This window comes from Canis lupus, chromosome 28 (assembly GCF_011100685.1).
Source record: "Canis lupus familiaris isolate Mischka breed German Shepherd chromosome 28, alternate assembly UU_Cfam_GSD_1.0, whole genome shotgun sequence".
In the NCBI taxonomy this organism is placed as follows: domain Eukaryota; kingdom Metazoa; phylum Chordata; class Mammalia; order Carnivora; family Canidae; genus Canis; species Canis lupus.
In genome coordinates this window covers 8,120,085-8,138,048 of record NC_049249.1, presented here as the reverse complement: position 1 = coordinate 8,138,048, position 17,964 = coordinate 8,120,085, and positions in this window count along the sequence as shown.

Genomic DNA, 17,964 nt, shown 5'->3' with positions numbered 1-17,964 from the left:
CTTTTATCCTTTTAGGAGCCCTGAGGTGTCATTTAAGTAGTCAGGCTCCTTGTGAAGAGGCCACATAGAGTTAAAAATCCTGAGTTTCTGTAGAGAAAGAGACCCAGCCACCCCGGAACCCAGGCTGAGTTCAGCTTCCAGCTGGGTCTATCAGATGAATGCAGCCATGAGAGTGACCACTGGCAAAACCAAAAAAAGGGACTCCCAGCTGAGCCCAGACCAGATCTATGAGCTGTGAGCAAATAAAATGATTTTAAGCCAGTAAGTTTTGGGTAGTTTGTTAATGCAGCTACAGGAAAAATGAAATAATGCTCAATAAATACCTGTCGAATTAATGGACATGGAGCTAGACCCAACCTCTCTCCTTTGTCAAAGGAGGAAAAACAGAAGTTAGATAGAAAGCAGGAACATACTAGCCAGGATGGCTAAGGAGGGAGCTTTGACCGGAAGCCATTAATTCTGTACCCACAGCCCAGACAGCAAAGGCCCAAGTGCCTAGCTAAGAGCAGAAGAATCAAAGGTACTAACTCTTGCTGCCACACACTGACTGCTGATTATATGCCAGGTATATGGATAAAACATTTTACTAATATTAATTCTCAACAACAAATATTACATATTTTAAATGTATAACATACACATAACTCATACAGTGTTCTATATAATTGTATTATATATATCTGAATTAGATATTAATTCTTCTCAAAGGTTTGCATAAGTACTATTATTACCCCATCTCATAGAAATATAAGGTCAAATGGGTTAAATCATTTGCCCAAAGTCATGGAGCTATTATTAATTGGAACTCAAATCATATTTTTCTAATTCTAAAATTCAAGGTTTTAAGCACACAGTAGGACCAAACTATCCCGGAAAACTGAATAGTGACCCTGTGGGTAGCTCAGTCTTAAATCATGATAACAAAGAAGATTACCATCTGCCTTTGGTGGTAAATAAAACACACCATGTTCACGCGTGAACGTATCTCCCATTTCAGGATAGACGTCCATGGAAAAATAGATCTTATGTTACAGCTGAAGTTGATAGGTTACATCTATTTGGTAAAACAAAGGAAACCAGTAGTTAATCATAGGTCCAGCCTTCTGTGATGAAAAGTGGTCAGACATTTAGGCATTCTGAGAAACCTAAACCAAACTTCTCAGTCCCAGAAGTGAGTTTCCTGAGCAATCGGTTGCTTAAGAAAAAACACAGCCGGATGCAAGCCACACCAGAACAGCTTCTTTGGCCTCTATCTGTTCAAAACTATACGAAAAAACGTGTAGGGTTTTCTTTCTTTCTTTCTTTCTTTCTTTCTTTCTTTCTTTCTTTCTTTCTTTCTTTCTTTCTTTCTCTCTCTCTCTCTCTCTTTCGTTCTTTCTTTCTTTCTTTCTTTCTTTCTTTCTTTCTTTCTTTCTTTCTTTTCTACTTCTTTTAAAATTTTTCTGACAGAAGCTCCAGTGTCTTGTGTAGGAAATATCTTAAAATCTCCTTCAATCTATTTGATGCACCAATGCGACATAGTTGTGTCAGAACCATGGACAAGAGAGGGAGGGTCCATGGGTTCCTAAGGTGCTTGGAACTGTAAACCACCCCGTTGGATTGCTCTTCATTTATTGGTTCAGTGTGTACTTCTGAATACTCTGTTATGCACAAGGCTTTGGGGGAATGCAAGGACACACAAGGCTCTGTCTTCAGCAAACAGAAAGAATACCCAGATTATAAGAAGGTAGGCAGCTCACTTTCCATTCTTAATTTTCTCTCTGCTTCTTTGAGAGACAGCAGGAGAATTGTAGAAACTGACAGATCTCAAATTGAATTTAAATTTTAAAAAATGTAAAAAAAAAAAGAATATCAGGATAATGTCGCTGACTTTAGAGTAAATAAAATTGTGTGAACGGTGCCCCCCTCCCCCCAAAAAAAGAAATTGACAGAGCCAAGTTCAAATTCTGACATTGCTACCTACGGGCTGTGGGATCATGGTTAAATCACTTGGCCTCTCTCTATCTCCATATCTTTGTGTGAAATGAGATCAGTGTTGACCTCACAGGCTTTTGTCAAGGGCTGTATGAAATCGTGTCTATGAACTTATTTTATCAACTCTAATCTTTTACAAGTACAAGGAGTTATTATGCTGTTTTAATGATGTTTACTAAATTGAATTCTACCCTTCCTCCCCGACTAGTTTTTTTTTGAAAAAAAAAAAAAAGATTTTATTTATTTATCTACTTGAGAGAGAGACAGAGAGAGCACAACCTGGGGGAGGGAGACAGAGAAGCAGACTCCCTACTGAGTGCGGGCCTCCAACTCAGGACCCTGGGATTGTGACCTGAGCCAAAGGCAGCCGCTTAACCGGGTGAGTCACCCAAGCACCCCTCCCCAGCTGGCTTTTATCTCTGATTTTTCCCCCTTTTTATTTCCCTTTATTGTAAAGGTAGCCAAGATTTGTTTTAATTGGGTATGGTAAGACCAGCAGACATGGAAGTTACTGTCATGAAGGAAGAAGTTGCTGTACTCTCCCCAGGAGTGTAAAACAGGAGGCATGCCACGCAGGGAAGCACATGAGGAAGCACATGGGACAGTCAGGAGGCATAAAGTGTGAAGGGAAAATGTAGACAAGAGCCTTTATTGTTCTAGTTTGAATATGCAGTGGGCTTTGGGATAGAGGAGCTGTCCCTAATTGTCTGATAGCTGCTTCTGGGATTATTAGGGCAGGTGGAAGAGGCTCAGAGTAGGAGAGCCCAGTAGAGGAGATGGTTGGGGAGCTGGCCTCTGTATTGGTGGGTTTGCATGTGAAAGATATTCTCACAGATGAGTCATTTACAAACTCTAGGAATTGGTTAACTCTGGCAGAGGTGGTCCCTCTAAGGTCAGGAAGACCTTGAATGTCAAACCATCAGAATATAGAAAATAAAAAGACATGTTTAATACACACTTCCAACCACTCCTCAATAGGAAGCAACTGACAGGGCTCTAGGAGAACTAAGAACAGTGTGGAAGCCTGGGGAACCACCCCATTAGAAGTGGTGGTCTGCAAGGAAGGGAATGGGAGGGTCAGTGAGTCCAGTAGGATTTTAGCTTTGGTGCTCTTTGGTTTATGGAGATTCCAAGCCCATCACAGAGTGAAGCCTGGGTGGATGGGATAAAAGGCAGCAACTTCTACTGCTTTATTTATTTTTTATTTTATTTTTTATGTATTTATTATTTTTTTTAAAGATTTTATTTATTTATTCATGAGACACACACAGAGAGAGGCAGAGACAGGCAGAGGGAGAACAAGAAGGCTCTCCTTTGGGGAGCCTGATGCAGGACCTGATTCCAGGACCTGGGGGTCATGACCTGAGCCAAAGGCAGATACTCAACCACTGAGCCACCCAGGTGCTCCAGTTGTACTGTTTTAAAAAGCCTCCTTGAGGGCAGCCCTGGTGGTGCAGCAGTTTAGTGCCGCCTGGAGCCCGGGGCATGATCCTGGAGACCCTGGATCGAGTCCCACATCAGGCTCCCTGCATGGAGCCTGCTTCTCCCCCTGCCTGTGTCTCTGCCTCTCATTCTCTCTCTGTGTCTCTATGAATAAATAAATAAAAATCTTTTTTAAAAAAATAAATAAAAAAAAGTAAAAAGCCTCCTTGAAGACAGGATCTTCAATTTATGTATCTTTCTATTCCCTTGACTGAATGATCATTACCTAGGTGAAAGAACTAAAATGGCATTATAAAGGAGAAAATATAGTTTAGATGTATGGGCTGGTATTTTCTTTTGCTCTTAAAAAATAAACTTTGTTTAATTTTTATTGCTACAGTTTAGTATGCTGAATTTATATTATTCATAGCTGTCTTCATTATTGAGTAGCAACTGAATTTGGCATGGACTGGGGACCATTACTTGCAGCCTCAAAGAATGAGGACCTCTGGTTCATGCTGCAGAGAGAAATTAAACTGGCCCTGCCTTCTTTCCTCTGTGAAGTTTTCAGGGGAGGCAATTGATGTAATTGATGATGAAGAAAGAAGAGGACAGTGGTGTTGCTGCTGACAAATAACACTTAGCATGTGCTTATAGCCTGGCAGGCAGCGGTGTAGGTGCTTTGGAGCTGCTACCTCACTTAATTGTAACAAACATCGTTTGGCTACTATTGACTCCCGATTCAAAAATGAGGAAACTGAAGGGCAGAAAAGAGTCAGCTTGCCCAAGATAAGGTCCATCTGGCTTAAAAACGGAGACGTGTCAGGGCACCTGGGTGGCTCAGTCGGTTAAGTATCTGCCTTCAGCTCAGGTCATGATCCCAAGGTCCTGGGATTGGGATTGAGCCCCGCATCGCATCGGGCTCCCTGCTCAGCCGAGAGCCTGCTTCTCCCTCTCCCTCTGCCTGCTGCTCCCCCTGCTTGTGCTCTCTCTTTCTGTCAAATAAATAAAATCTTAAAACAACAACAACAACAAAACCAGAGATGTTTCACTCTCTTTATCACTCCACAGCACTGTCTCCTTGCTTCTGGGTGGTTTCCCGGAACAAAGGATACCTCACCTTACTCACACAATAAGCAGTTGGAGACTATGGGGTGCAGAACCCCTGTGAGTGATGGGTATTGGGCCCTGGTGCTGGCCTGGCCATGTAACCAGGGCTGATCCTTGGAAAAACTGTGGCATATGGGAAGTTCATCTCTGGGACATGGTAGACAAGGAGCCAAGATCTGGTTCTGGGATGAGCTGTATGACCTTGCATATAGTTCCTGATATTGAGGCTCTGGTTTTCAAAGGACGTGCTTGGGCTGGATGAGATCTAGGGATCCTGGACATGTGAACTGCCTCTGCCAGCAATCCCACTGGAGAGAAGATGATTGGAAAGGTAGGGAAAGTGTTGAACAGGTTCTTGAGTGTACAACAGCGAGTCACTCATAGCTATGAGAGTGCCATGAGGAGTTGTGAAAACATTGGCCTAGTTGCCTCCAGCTTCACCCTGGCTGCAACTGTTGGACTGGAGAAGCCAACATCCTGAAACTCTTGGAACCTCCACACACAACAAAGAATTGTCCTGCCCCAAAGCTCTTAGCATTCCCACTGAGAAGGAACAAAAGAAGTTCTCATAGTGGGAACATAAAAACTTCTTTGTATATTCTTCTGAACATTAATCAATAATCCATTAACCCAGGGAAGCTGAATGCTTTACATACAGAATCCAAAACAAACTGACAGATACCCTCTGGCAAGAACTGCTAAGAGGCCATGTGGCTGTGGGCAAGACTTTCATTTCCTCAGGCCTCAGTTTCTCCATCTTCATAGCACTAACATTCTAGAACTTCCAAGCTTCTCTCCTCAGGCAGGAGAAATACCTTGTCAAAACAGAGGCTTGAAAAGACTTTGTTTTCCTCATTTTTAAAAAGATTTTATTTATTTCTTCATGAGTGACACAGAGAGAGGCAGAGACATAGGCAGAAGGAGAAGCAGGCTCCCTATAGGAAGCCTGATGTGGGACTCGATCCCAGGACCCCGGGATCACGACCTGAGCCAAAGGCAGACGCTCAACCACTGAGCCACCCAGGCACCCATTTACCTCATTTTGTATATGGTGACTGCATGGACTACAGGTAACCAAAATGCACGTGGTGAAGTTTAAATCAAAATACAAAAGCATACTGTATTGACTGTAGTTAACAATACCATATTGCATATTTGAAAGTTGCCAGGAGGGTAGATCTTAAAAGTTCTCATCACAAGAAAAAAAAACTTTTTTTGGTGGCTATATATGGTGATACATGTTAACTAGATTAATTGTGCTGATTATTTTGCAAAACTCCATGTAAATATTAAGTTGTACGCTGGAAATTAATGTGATATTATAGGTCACTTGTACCTCAATTTAAAACAAAAGTGTACAGAAGCAACTGATCCAAGAATTTTTTTTATAAGGTATGATTTTAGCTATTTAGCATTTTCTCTAGAACTATATTTGAATTTTTCAGAGCCAAATGCCAAAAGTGCAGGGAAGGCCTTGGTAGGCTGCCCTTCTACCAGCTAGACTTCAATAGCAAAAAAAAAAAAAAAAAAAAAAAAAGGTTGTTAGTGAATAAAACAAGCATAATTCTAAGTCGTGGGCAAGATGAACATAATTGAACCAGAAATATGATTTGGGGACTGTAAGGGAAAGCAGTGCCTCAGAGATGTCTTGCCCTAGGGAAGGCTTGTTTATTGGAATATGAAGCTGAAACTATGATTATTCTCTCTTCTTCTCCTTCTCCTTCTTCATGCCTGAATCACTCCCACTGTAGTTATTAGCAGTCATTTTTTCTTAAAAGAAATAGTTCTTTACCTTTTCAAGAGGTCATTAAGTGATTTTTTGTTTGGTTATTTTTGTTTAAGATTCTGAAATTAAAGGAGAAACATGCAATGAGAGTGTTCGTGCTTTGGAAACTTGAACTTCGTGATGTTGGATTTCAAGCTTCTTGCTTTTCCCTTACCCCCAAAGAAAGGCCCTGTTTTGTTTTGTTTGGCTTTGTACTCTCATTCTGGAAGAACAAGAGCTTTCCATTGCTGCCCGTGACTTGTGGCCTATATTACACCCATTAAGTTTTCATAGGAATGATGATCCCAGAAGCTTGGAATTTAACCCCAGAACATGGCAAGGGAATGATGGAAGTGGTTATGACCATAGGCTTAGTGCCTTGCTGGTCTGGAGCAGAAAGGAGCATCATATAGCAAGGAAGTGTCAGGCTTCTGCACCAGCCCCTCTCCTGGCCACACACTTGGCACTGCATGCACTCCTCACAGTGGTGGAGCCAGGAAGATGGAAGAACCACTACTTGCCGGACCAATTGTTCAGCTTACCTGCCTTGCATATGAGGCATTATTACCCCCAGCCTGTGGATAAGGGAACACAAGGTCACAGATGTTAAATGACTTGCTCAAGGCCATATAGTATTGGGCTTCAAACTGACTTCTGTTTCCAAAATGTTTACCATGTGATTCCTTATTTTTGACATTATGAAATTATGGGCTGTTCTTGAGGCCTGTCCACATGAGATGAGTACTGTGTAAAATGTCTGTGTAGTATATGGCATTTGCGGCATGGAAATGACTGAGGCTGATCCAGCCCTGGCTCTGGAGGCTCTCGGGGGAAGCCTGGGGTGACCCTTGGGTCATCTCAATCCAGGAGGATGCAGGCTAGCATGGTAGTTACAGTTCAACTCCTGGCTTTGCCATTTACTAGCTGAGTGACATTGGTAAAATTTTTAAACTTTCTTATCCTCAGTTTTCTCATCTGTAAAATGGACATATCAGTACTCATCTCACAGGATTGTGATGGAAAGGAAATGAGATAATGTAAGAAAGTGCCTAGCACATAGCAAGCTATTATTATTCGGATCTTTCATTATCTGAGGTACCCTTGCAAAAGCGCCCCTCCTCAAGCTGTCAGAATGACTGAGGGGAGAAACCAACCTGGCCAGAGGGAAGAACAGACTGGAATGGCTGCTTTCTCAGCCCAGACTATAACCTCAACCCCAGGCCTCTGTTATGGGTACGTTCCTTCTAGTCTGAGGATAAATCACAGGACCCTAAAGAAACACAGTCCAGAGGTGGCATTCCTTCCTATCCTCACCCTAGGGAGCAGCCACATTTCAGAGGGGATCTCAAATGATGGCATCAACACTCTGAGATGATTGTTAAGGTTTTTCCAGGAAAACCACATTTTCCCCTTTTGTCACTTTTCTGGACCAACATTGAAGCAAGTCATGATGGACATAGGCCTTGCTTAAATGACTTTTTTTTTTTTTTTAAGATTTTATTTATTTCTTCATGAGAGACGTAGAAGAGGCAGAGACATAGGCAGAGGGAGATGCACACTCTCTACGGGAAGCCTGATGTGCTTTATCCCAGGACCCTGGGATCATGACCTGAGCCAAAGGCAGACGCTCAACCACTGAGCCATCCAGGCACACCCATCATCTGACATTTGACTGTAATCATGACACTCAGATTAGAACTAAGTAAATACTGGATTGTTGTTTGTTTGGTTTACTATGAACAATTGAATTTTGTTTCTTACTCAGCATAGTTATGTAAGTTCATTCGCTCAACACATGTGTGCTAAGTGTGTTTTCTCCACGAGGCAAAGCACAGCACTGGACCCACAGCACTCCTGCCTCAGGCATGATATAATTTAGAGGAGGAGTTACGAATTAAACAAGAGAAGCACAGGGTGGAAGAAGGCTGTGTTAGGGACGATCAGAGTAGTGGAATAGTGATAACAGCACAGTCTCCACTGAGGTATCAGGGAAGTTTCAACTAAACCCAACGGGCTCCATTACTGTTTCAGAGTCCATTCTGGTAGCCTCCTCAGGGTCCCCAAAGTGCCTGTGAATGTCAGGTGGCTATAGTGATAGAGTGTCCCGCTGTAGTCCCTCTGCTCCCAAAGATCTGGGAAACCTTCTCACTCCTTTGCCTCTGAATCCTCCCCAAAATGGTTAAGGCTGCTGCTGCAGCTTCTTCTTCTTCTTCTTTTTCTTCTTTAAAGATTTTATTTATTTCTTCATGATAGACACACAGAGAGAGGCAGAGACACAGACAGAGGGAGAAGCAGGGTCCCTGCAGGAGGCCCGATTCGGGACTCCATCCCAGGACCCAAGGGTCACGACCTCAGCTAAAGGTAGTCCCTCAACCACTGAGCCACCAAGGCACCCCATGGCCAAGGCTTCTGAGAAATGGCTTCTAGGGTAAACCAGGGAACACAGAGTATAATGTGAAACAAGAAAAAAGTGTCTTTTCTCCTTAGGGAAGGAGAATCTTTCTCTTCTACTCTCTTAGGTTCTCAACCTGAGCCCAGCAAATTAAACTGACAAAAGGCAGATTAACAAGAGTTTTTAAAAAATAGGATTTAATTATATACTTATGCCAAGGAATTCATAAAGAAACATGACTTAAGGAGGTGTTAGAATTTGGGACTCCTATATCATCATAACAGAGGGTGGCACTGTCTGGAGAAGAAGCTAGACAAAGGAAAATGGGCTTGGGGCTTCTGGAATGTCAGTGAGTTAGGAAAAGGTGACTAGGAAACATATGGTAGATAAGAGTTGTTTAGGGCACCTGGGTGGCTCAGTTAGTTAAGCATCTGCCTTCAGCTCAGGTCTTGATCCCGGGGTCCTGCTTCTCCGTCTCTCTCTCTCTGTCCCTCCCCTTGCTAGTGCTCTTTCTCTCTCTCTGGCTCTGGCTCTTTCCTTCAAATAAATAAATAAATAAAATCTTAAAAAAAAGAGTTGTTTAGTAAGGTTTGTTATGTAGGTAAGAATTGTCTGGGAGTAGTTCATTTCCTGGTACTGGAGAGGTAGTCACATTTACAAATGAAAACTTCTATTATATTTACAAAGGGAAATGTGTGCCCTGCATCTAAACAGGAAGGGAAAGAGCAAAGAGCTAACCCCTTTCAGCTCAAAACAAACTTTATTCCAAAGTGGCATATTTTGGGGTGGCATACTCTGATCTCTTTCACTGGGCCCTGTGTGGGTATTGAGCCCTGTGCTAAGAACCGTTTATATATTTTTCATTCTATCATTTATTTCTCATTACAACCCTATGAGGTAGGTGTGGGTTTTTTTTTTTTTTTTAAGATTATTTATTCATGAAAGACACAGAAAGAGAGGCAGAGACATAGGCAAGGCAGAGGGAGAAGCAGGCTCCCTGCAGGGAGCCCAATGCAGGACTCAATCCCAGGACCCTGGGATCATGACCTGAGCCCAAGGCAGATGCTCAACCACTGAGCCACCCATGTGCCCCAAGGTAGGTGTTACTATGCCCATTTTTCAGGTAAGGGAACTGAAGCTAGAAAGGTAAAATAAATAGATCATAAAGCCACCCAACAGCAGAGGTAGGATTTAAGCCAAGGAAAATGAGAAAATTAACTGCTCCTTTTTTTTAGTAAAGATAAATTTTTTCAGGATTGAATGTGGGAAATACCACTGTTCTTTAAGAGGGGCATTCAAAAAGAATTAAGAAAGAGATCTTTAGTAGGAACTGTAAATCCTCCAGCATGTGCTAGTGCTGGCTGCAGGAGGAGCTCGATCCACATGAACTGAGTAAAGCAGAGAGGGAAGGGGTGAAGAGGGGGGTAATGGGAGGCGGGCAGCCCCTCAGTTAATCTCTCCCAATTTATCAGGACCCATCCAGTGTCTTCTCCCACTAAGCCTTGTCACTGTCCAGCGGCCCACACTCTCATCTCTTGTATCTGCCTGTTCCCAGGAATTTGGGGAGCTTGGTGTCTGGTTTCCATCACTCTCCCTGGTCCCTAAAACCCCGAATCTCATGGCACTTGATGAAATACAAGGAATACTTTAAAGTATTGGCTTTAAACATCAGCGTTCAAAAAGCACTATATTAGCAGCAGCAAAATTCAATTCCCTCCCCAGGCAGACTAAACCTGAAGCAGAATGTAAAGTTGGTTTTCATCCGTTGTTGTATTCCTTCTCTTCTTCCCACCTGGCCATGTGTCAACAGGGCCCTTCGATGTGGGATTGCTATTCTATCTCCCTGTCTCCACTAGTAGGAAGTTATCTGATGGGATACAGTGTATGAATGACACTAAGTGGTTCCTCCAAGGCCATTTGTATCAAAATAGGGCACAGATGCTTTAAGCTAGTGGCTTTTAGACTGTATTTCTTGGGCTTTGCATCTAATTCCCTAATCTTTCCCTCTCCCTGCCTCTCCTTCCCATAAATACACTTTTACCAGAACAGCTCCACTTCTACACTAAGATTCAGGTGAGATTTCATTTGAATGATCAGTTGCTTAGGAGATGCTGTGAGCCCAAAGAAGTGAAGCTTTAACAATGGCAGAGGCAATTTGGGGTGTAGCAGAAACTCTGAAGCCACTAAACATGTGAAGAGCCCCCATCCTGCTCTTTACCAGCTGTGCAGTCTTGTGCAAATCACTTGCTTTCACGGTGCCTTGGGGGTCCATACTTACACCCCTACCTTGCTGGAGAATTGAGAGCATTAAGGGAGATCCCGTGAAGTGACAGATAACTGTGAAAGCTTTGCTATGAACCACTTTTCAGGTATTGCTGACACTCGACAGGGAACCCCTGGAGTTCCTCAAATCATGTGGATTAAGTGGTCACCTAGTCACATGACTATTGATTTTTAATCTTAGTATAGGAGCACTTGCTTCTTCCATAACTTAAACTCCTTGTATTCGTCAGAATTGCCGCCCATCTGGTTCATCCAGCGTCTAATTAAAATTTGGAAGTTTTGTGAGAAAACTCAGCAGGAACAATTTTTATGGAATGTTTTCTCCAGTGGAGCAGATTGTACTACTCCTCCAATTAGTCCTCAAGCTAGTTGAACTCTCGGCCCTGTAGCCTTCATGCGGAAAGGCCGGGAAAGCAGAGCAGAGCCGTGATGAGTGGTGCCAGTTGGACTGCCTCATGCTTCTGTCTCACTATCATGTCAACAGAAGCATCTCCTCTCTCCCCATATTTTTTTGCAAGGAAATGCATGAGAAAAGCAAGATCCAGGAAGAAGTATTGCACTGACATTGTGATCAGGCTTAAAGACAAAATAGACATAGACATCCAGATATGCCTTGGTCACTGGATCAAGGGAAGAAATAACCTTAGAAAAAAAGGGGAGGGAAAGTCTAGATACCCAAAGCTGGGCAAATATCATATAATAATAAGTAGCTATTACTAAAATACTTGCTGTTCTTGACATTGTGCTTATAAATAAATTAGTTTGATCTATGATTGCTATATAAATCAGGGTAGGCTAACTGCCATAACAAACATTCCCCAAATCTCAGTGACTTAATACAGTAGAGGTTGACTGCTTACTCATAGCACATCCTCCCCAGGACCTTGAAGTCCTCCTCTGGACTCTGCCACCCAGCAGCAGATGAGGGGAGAGGGAGAGAGTGCACATGGGGAGGTTGTCAAGCGAAATTTTCTTCAGATCCAGCCTTGGATGTGGCATGTATTGCTTCTACCCATACTCCACTGGTCAGAACTCAGTCACATCGTCCTTTACCAGGAGAAAAAGGAGACATGATTTGAGGAATACTTCATGTCTGCCATAACAACCATTGTACCCTTTCCCAAAGATTCTTTAAGATTCCCTTGTTTAGGGATCCCTGGGTGGCGCAGCGGTTTGGCGCCTGCCTTTGGCCCAGGGCGCGATTCTGGAGACCCAGGATCGAATCCCACATTGGGCTCCCAGTGCATGGAGCCTGCTTCTCCCTCTGCCTATGTCTCTGCCTCTCTCTCTCTCTCTCTGTGACTATCATAAATAAATTTAAAAAATTTAAAAAAATTAAAAAAAAAAAGATTCCCTTCTTTAATAGCCTCTGCTGTGATATGGCTGCAGGGACACCTACCACATTTTAGACTTGGGGACAGGAAGTTAAAACCTACACCATTACCTCCATGTCCCATTGAACAGTGGTGGCCCCAGTGTGTCACCTGATGCTTCATGTCCCTATGCTGTGTTCCAGGCAAGTAGAACTATAAATATCCCCAGAAACTTACCCTGTTCTTTTTTTTTTTAAAGATTTTATTTATTTATTCATAGAGACAGAGAGAGAGAGAGAGAGAGAGAGAGAGAGAGAGAGGCAGAGACACAGGCAGAGGGAGAAGCAGGCTCCATGCAGGGAGCCTGACGTGGGACTCGATTCTGGGTCTCCAGGATCACACCCCGGGCTGCAGGCGGCGCTAAACCGCTGAGCCACCGGGGCTGCCCAACTTATCCTGTTCTTTAGGTCTTCCCACTCATTGTTCCTTCAACCCAGATGGATCTAGAGTCACTGGAATGGACCTAGGCATTGGGAATTTTTTTAAAAGATTTTATTTATTTATTCATGAGGCACACTCAGAGAGAGACAGAGACATAGGTAGAAGGAGAAGCAGACTCCCTGCAGGTAGCCTGATGCAGGACTTCATGCCAGGGCTCCAGGATCACGGCCGGAGCCAAAGGCAGACACACTCAACCACTGAGCCACGGAGGCGTCCCGGGAATTTTTTTTAAAAAAGATTTTATTTATTTATTTGAGAGAGAGAGGCGTGGAGAGAGAGAGAGAGAGAGAGAGAGAGAGAGAGAGAGAGAGAGAGAGAAAACACGAGTGGGGGAGGGGCAGAGAGATAGACTCCCCGCTGAGCAGAGAGCCCCATGCCAGGCTCCATCCCAAGACCCTGAGATTATGACCTGAGCCAAAGGCAGCCACTTAATTGACTGAGCCACCCAGGCACCCTGGGGATTTTTTAAAGCTCCCTAGGTGGATTTATTTGATGGCCAGGGAAGAGGACCAATGAAAAGTATTGGTCTAACCAATCATGGGTAATCACACTCTCCTGGGCCAAATGAACAAATAAATATACTCCTTACCAATCAAGATTAAGATTTTGAGGAGTTTACTCTTATAACCAGAATTATTTCTCTAATTATCCTGTGCTGACTTGGGTATGTTTTTAAGGGCCTTTCCACCTTTAACCTATTCCTGTCTTGGAAAAAATTAGTCCATGTTGTATGATAGACCCACCTGAGCCATGTTACCCTAATGATGTGGAAGTCCGATTCTTCCCAATATGCTGTCATAGCTCTTTAAGGCCTCCCTGGGGCCACCACTGATCTACAGGACACTGCAGTTATGGCAGTAGGTTCTAGATTTTACACCAAGTCTAAAATGTGGTACAAATAGCACCTTTCAAGGTATCTTTGTATTCCAAAGAATGAATGCTTCTTTAAGTCTTGTCACCTCTATACTCCATCCACCCTGCAATTGTAGATCTCCCAAATGGCCCTGCTTTTCTATGACATTTCCTACCTCCCTACTCTTGCATGATTTTTGTGTCCAGACAGATGAAAATTGCTTGAGGCTGAGACCACTGAGCTCCTCACCAAAGAGAAAAGGCCCAGACTGCCTGTCGGCAGCCCCTGTGAGGCATAGGTGCCTCGGGAGCCCCCTGCCACAGCACCATCATGTACATAGGACTCACAGATTTCAATCCCAGCTACCAGATTGGCGCCACTGTAATAAGCCACTAGGGGAAAATGATGACAGTATGAATGGAAAATGCTACCATGAATGCTGGGCTAGGTACAGCGTCTTCATGAAGCCCTCAGTTGTGACAGTGGGGGACTGGCCCCAAGGAAGACTATGGATTGGATGAGATGTGATACTCAAAGAAAGACACCTCCCTGCTCCAGATCCTAACTTGTCCACTTCTTGCCCATAGTCCTCTTTCTTGACCCCATTTTTATTTTATTCACCTCTTCCTTATTATTGAGTTTTGAATGTTGTGCATTAAATTTGCTAGAAACCTAAGGAAAACAAAAAGCAAATAATAATAAAAAAAAGCCCTACTCTGTCTTTGGTAGAGTGTTTTCTTTCGTAGTATGCCATCTCCTCCTCTCCTTTCCATCCTTGAAGGCTCTGCTCAAGTGTTACCTCCTTGAACTCAAGCTCAAGGTTTCTAGGCTCTCCAGAGGAGAAAATACTCAAAACGAGGATTCTCAGCATGGTGTAAGGCTGATGCTGGACTTGCTGGTCCAGCCACCCAGGCACCATAGATATGCCTTAGGGATAAACAGGCTGTGTGTCCATGAGTATATGTAAACCTGCAAGTGATAAAACACTGGAAGCACAGATCTGTTTGGTGCAGAATCTCTTAGGATTGTCAGTGGCTATCTGTCTTGGTGCTGTAGCGATATCTTAAAAAAATAGAGGCTTATTCTATACAACTACATTTCTTTTGCACAAATGTAAATCTGTACCAACAACAGATGGCAGAGCTCTTAGGTAGACAGACCAGACTTTCTGGCTTCTTCTTTGAGGCAATATTAACTCATTAACCATTAATAAGTTGACCACTTTGGACTATGTACTCCTGGAGCTCTTACTTTTATTGATGGGTTGAGCACACTATTAAGAAGAGTAGGGTGGACCCTTGATCAAGAATGACACTTCAGCATCATTATGTTTTTCTTTTATTCAAGTATAATAGAACTATGACATTATGTTAGTTTCAGGTGCACAGCATAATGATTCGATATTTGTACACTTTGGGAAGTGAACACCACAGTAAGTCTAGCTCCACACGTCACCATGCAGAGTTACAGAATTGTCATGGTTTGAGCCGTAACACAAATGTGGCGTTATTCTGAACCAAAGGCAGAGTAAGCAAAACTACCAATGAAATTGTGGAAAAAGAGATCTTTAATTTGATACCTCATTTTCTTCCTCATATCTCTAATGCGGCTGGATTCATTAATGAATATGCCCTGAGGGCTCCTTACATGCAGGGGCACTCTACCTGGTGTTGAGTCATGGCAGGAAACGAGTAGACATGTCCCTGCCCTCAAGGAGCTGCTTGTCTGCATCCAGAAGTTCTTTTTTTTTTTTTTTTTTTCAGAAGTTCTTGTTCCATTCTCAGAATCTCTCTTTTGTGAGTGTCTAGCTTTGTTAAAGGAACTGCAAAAGCAGCTTTAACATTTCCCCCTGGAGAACAGAGGGATAATAATCAATATGGGAAGAAAGGAATGGTTGCTACTCTAGTACCCATGAACTGAAGGATCAATGTCTTGGTTTCACGTCTGTTTTCTCCAAGTGAGAAGCAGTCAGCTTCACTGATTCAATACTGTTGAGGGTGACTTTCCATTCTTCTCTCTTGGAGACATAATTTAATGAAAAGCATCTGGTGGACTGCAGGTACGAAGAATTCTCAGGCTAATGTATTTAATTTCCTCCTTGAAATCAAGTCACATTTATTAAGTGTTTTCCATATGGGAGGCATGGAGCAAGGTGCTTCACATACATTATCTCACTTGATCTCCCGTATGCCTCCCAATCTCCCAGGAGTGAGGCATGTCTTGAGCCAGCTTCCACAGAGAAGATGAAAGCGGAAAGAGGAAATGGTAGCTCAGGGCTCTGAAAAGTGCTAATTTACTTCCAGGGGATGAATATGCTTACTGTCTAGTTTCTATTCTTTGGATTTCAATAAGCATGTTTAATATTAATACCTGCCTCACATTTGCATAATCTTTTTAACTTTTCAAAGCACTGTTATGTCTTTCATATCTTGTTTGATGCTCATGCTAGCTCTGTGCTGATAACAGTCTTGAACTACTTGATGGCAACTCGTTTCAAGCCTGAATCTCTGCAGAGAAAGTTGCTTTTTAAGCCAATAGAAACCTTGCTTCCAGAAATCAAATCTACATCTTCATCTGCAGGGTCTCCCTGGGATGGTATAGTCTGCTGCTTAGTACAAGCAGCATACATCAGCACTCATAGCAGGGCTGATCACTATGGTTACATCTGCCCCCAACATTCTCAAAACTCTAGATTTTGAAACTTAAGTGCCTTTACTACCCTGCCTTTGTCCAGATATTCCTGCCACTCAGTTTGCTCCAGTTAATGACAGCGAAAGAAAGAAAGAAAGAAAGAAAGAAAGAAAGAAAGAAAGAAAGAAAGAAAGAAAGAAAGAAAGAAAAAAAGAGGGAAAAGCACATTTGTGTGCTTGTCCACTGAGGTGCATTTATTTTCAAAAAACCTCAGAAACCAGCCTAAATGAAGCAGGGAGGGGGTGATGGGAGATGAAACATAAAGCAGGTGCTTACTTAATTGCTGCAGCTGGTGTCAAGCATTTGGCATAATTTTTCTCCTCATTTTATTGGCACTGGTATTCATTTAACTTTTTAGCTGAAACATCGGAGAGAAGTCTAGGAAACTACTCTGTTCTTGGTTTTATAGAAAAGCAAGCAAAGCAGTTTTCTTAAAATATTGTAAGTAAACACAGTCCTGAGGATTTTTGTGTGTGTGTGCTTTAAAATAACTCATGATTATAGAAAGGGAAATTGGCTTAAATGCCATCTGACATCTTATTTGATTCTGCCCCAATTGATCAAATTGGTCAAATGTTTAATTTGTTTCCAAAGACTTGATTCAACTGTTGAGACTCATCTGTGTGACTGTGGATTTCAGAATTGTATGTGTGAACCCAAAGCTTTCTAAGGTGTTTTCTTTGGAAAAGCAAGTTGTTAAATTCTCCACTTGATGTGGCACATCCATTTTGCTATTTGACTTTTCTCCTTTACTTGGTGAAGGGACAAGTCGCAAAAATATTGGCTGCAAGTTACTTTATGTGCTGTCATTCCACAAATGTTTATAAAGCACAAATACGGTGCCAAAACATTTGGAAGAATAAACAATGTGCCAAAAACAATACAAAGAATCATGAGGCATGCAAAGATAAGGTCTTCTCCTTTCAGCAGATTGGGTCATAGAAGGAAAGGGAAACAAGTACCAGGAATAACCTAACGCGGTTCCAAGGGAAGTTAACAGAAACGCAACAAAGAAAAGCACATGTAGATCAGTTACTTCTGATGGCAGATCTAACTTAAAGGAAAAATTCTTCATTCTCCCTTTTCTGAAAATAATTTGACTTAAAGAATGCTGTTCAGTTACTGCACTGAAGGTGACATTTGGATTTCTATGCATTTACCATAACTTTATCGCTTTCTATTGACTCTAGTCTGTATATATATGATGTATATGTATATTTTATATACAAATATATAATTACGTTTTATACAAATACATTTATATTTTATATATATTCTCTCTATGTAATTTTTAAAAATTCTATGTAATTAATACTGAAAAAGATTTTTTTTATTTTGGAACTTTATTTCAGGTTGCATTTCAGGGAGGGGGAAAGACAGGTTGTAGTGCAGAGAAGTCTTTAAGAGACCTGGTTCTGGTCTTGTTTCTCCTTCACCATTTAAGTTCTGGGTCTGTGAGGGCTTAGCCTGGAACCTCATCCTCTCGGTCCTAATGTTAGTGTGATGCCTCCAGTTGTCCCCTAGGAGCGAAGGAAACTGGAGGTGTGAGGGAAGAGCAGAGGTGAGACATCCCAGCGCTTCTCTGCTCTGTCAGCCTTTTCTTCAATACCACAGTATTTGTAAAAGGCCACAGGGTCGGGGCCCCTTGCAGTTTGTGGTG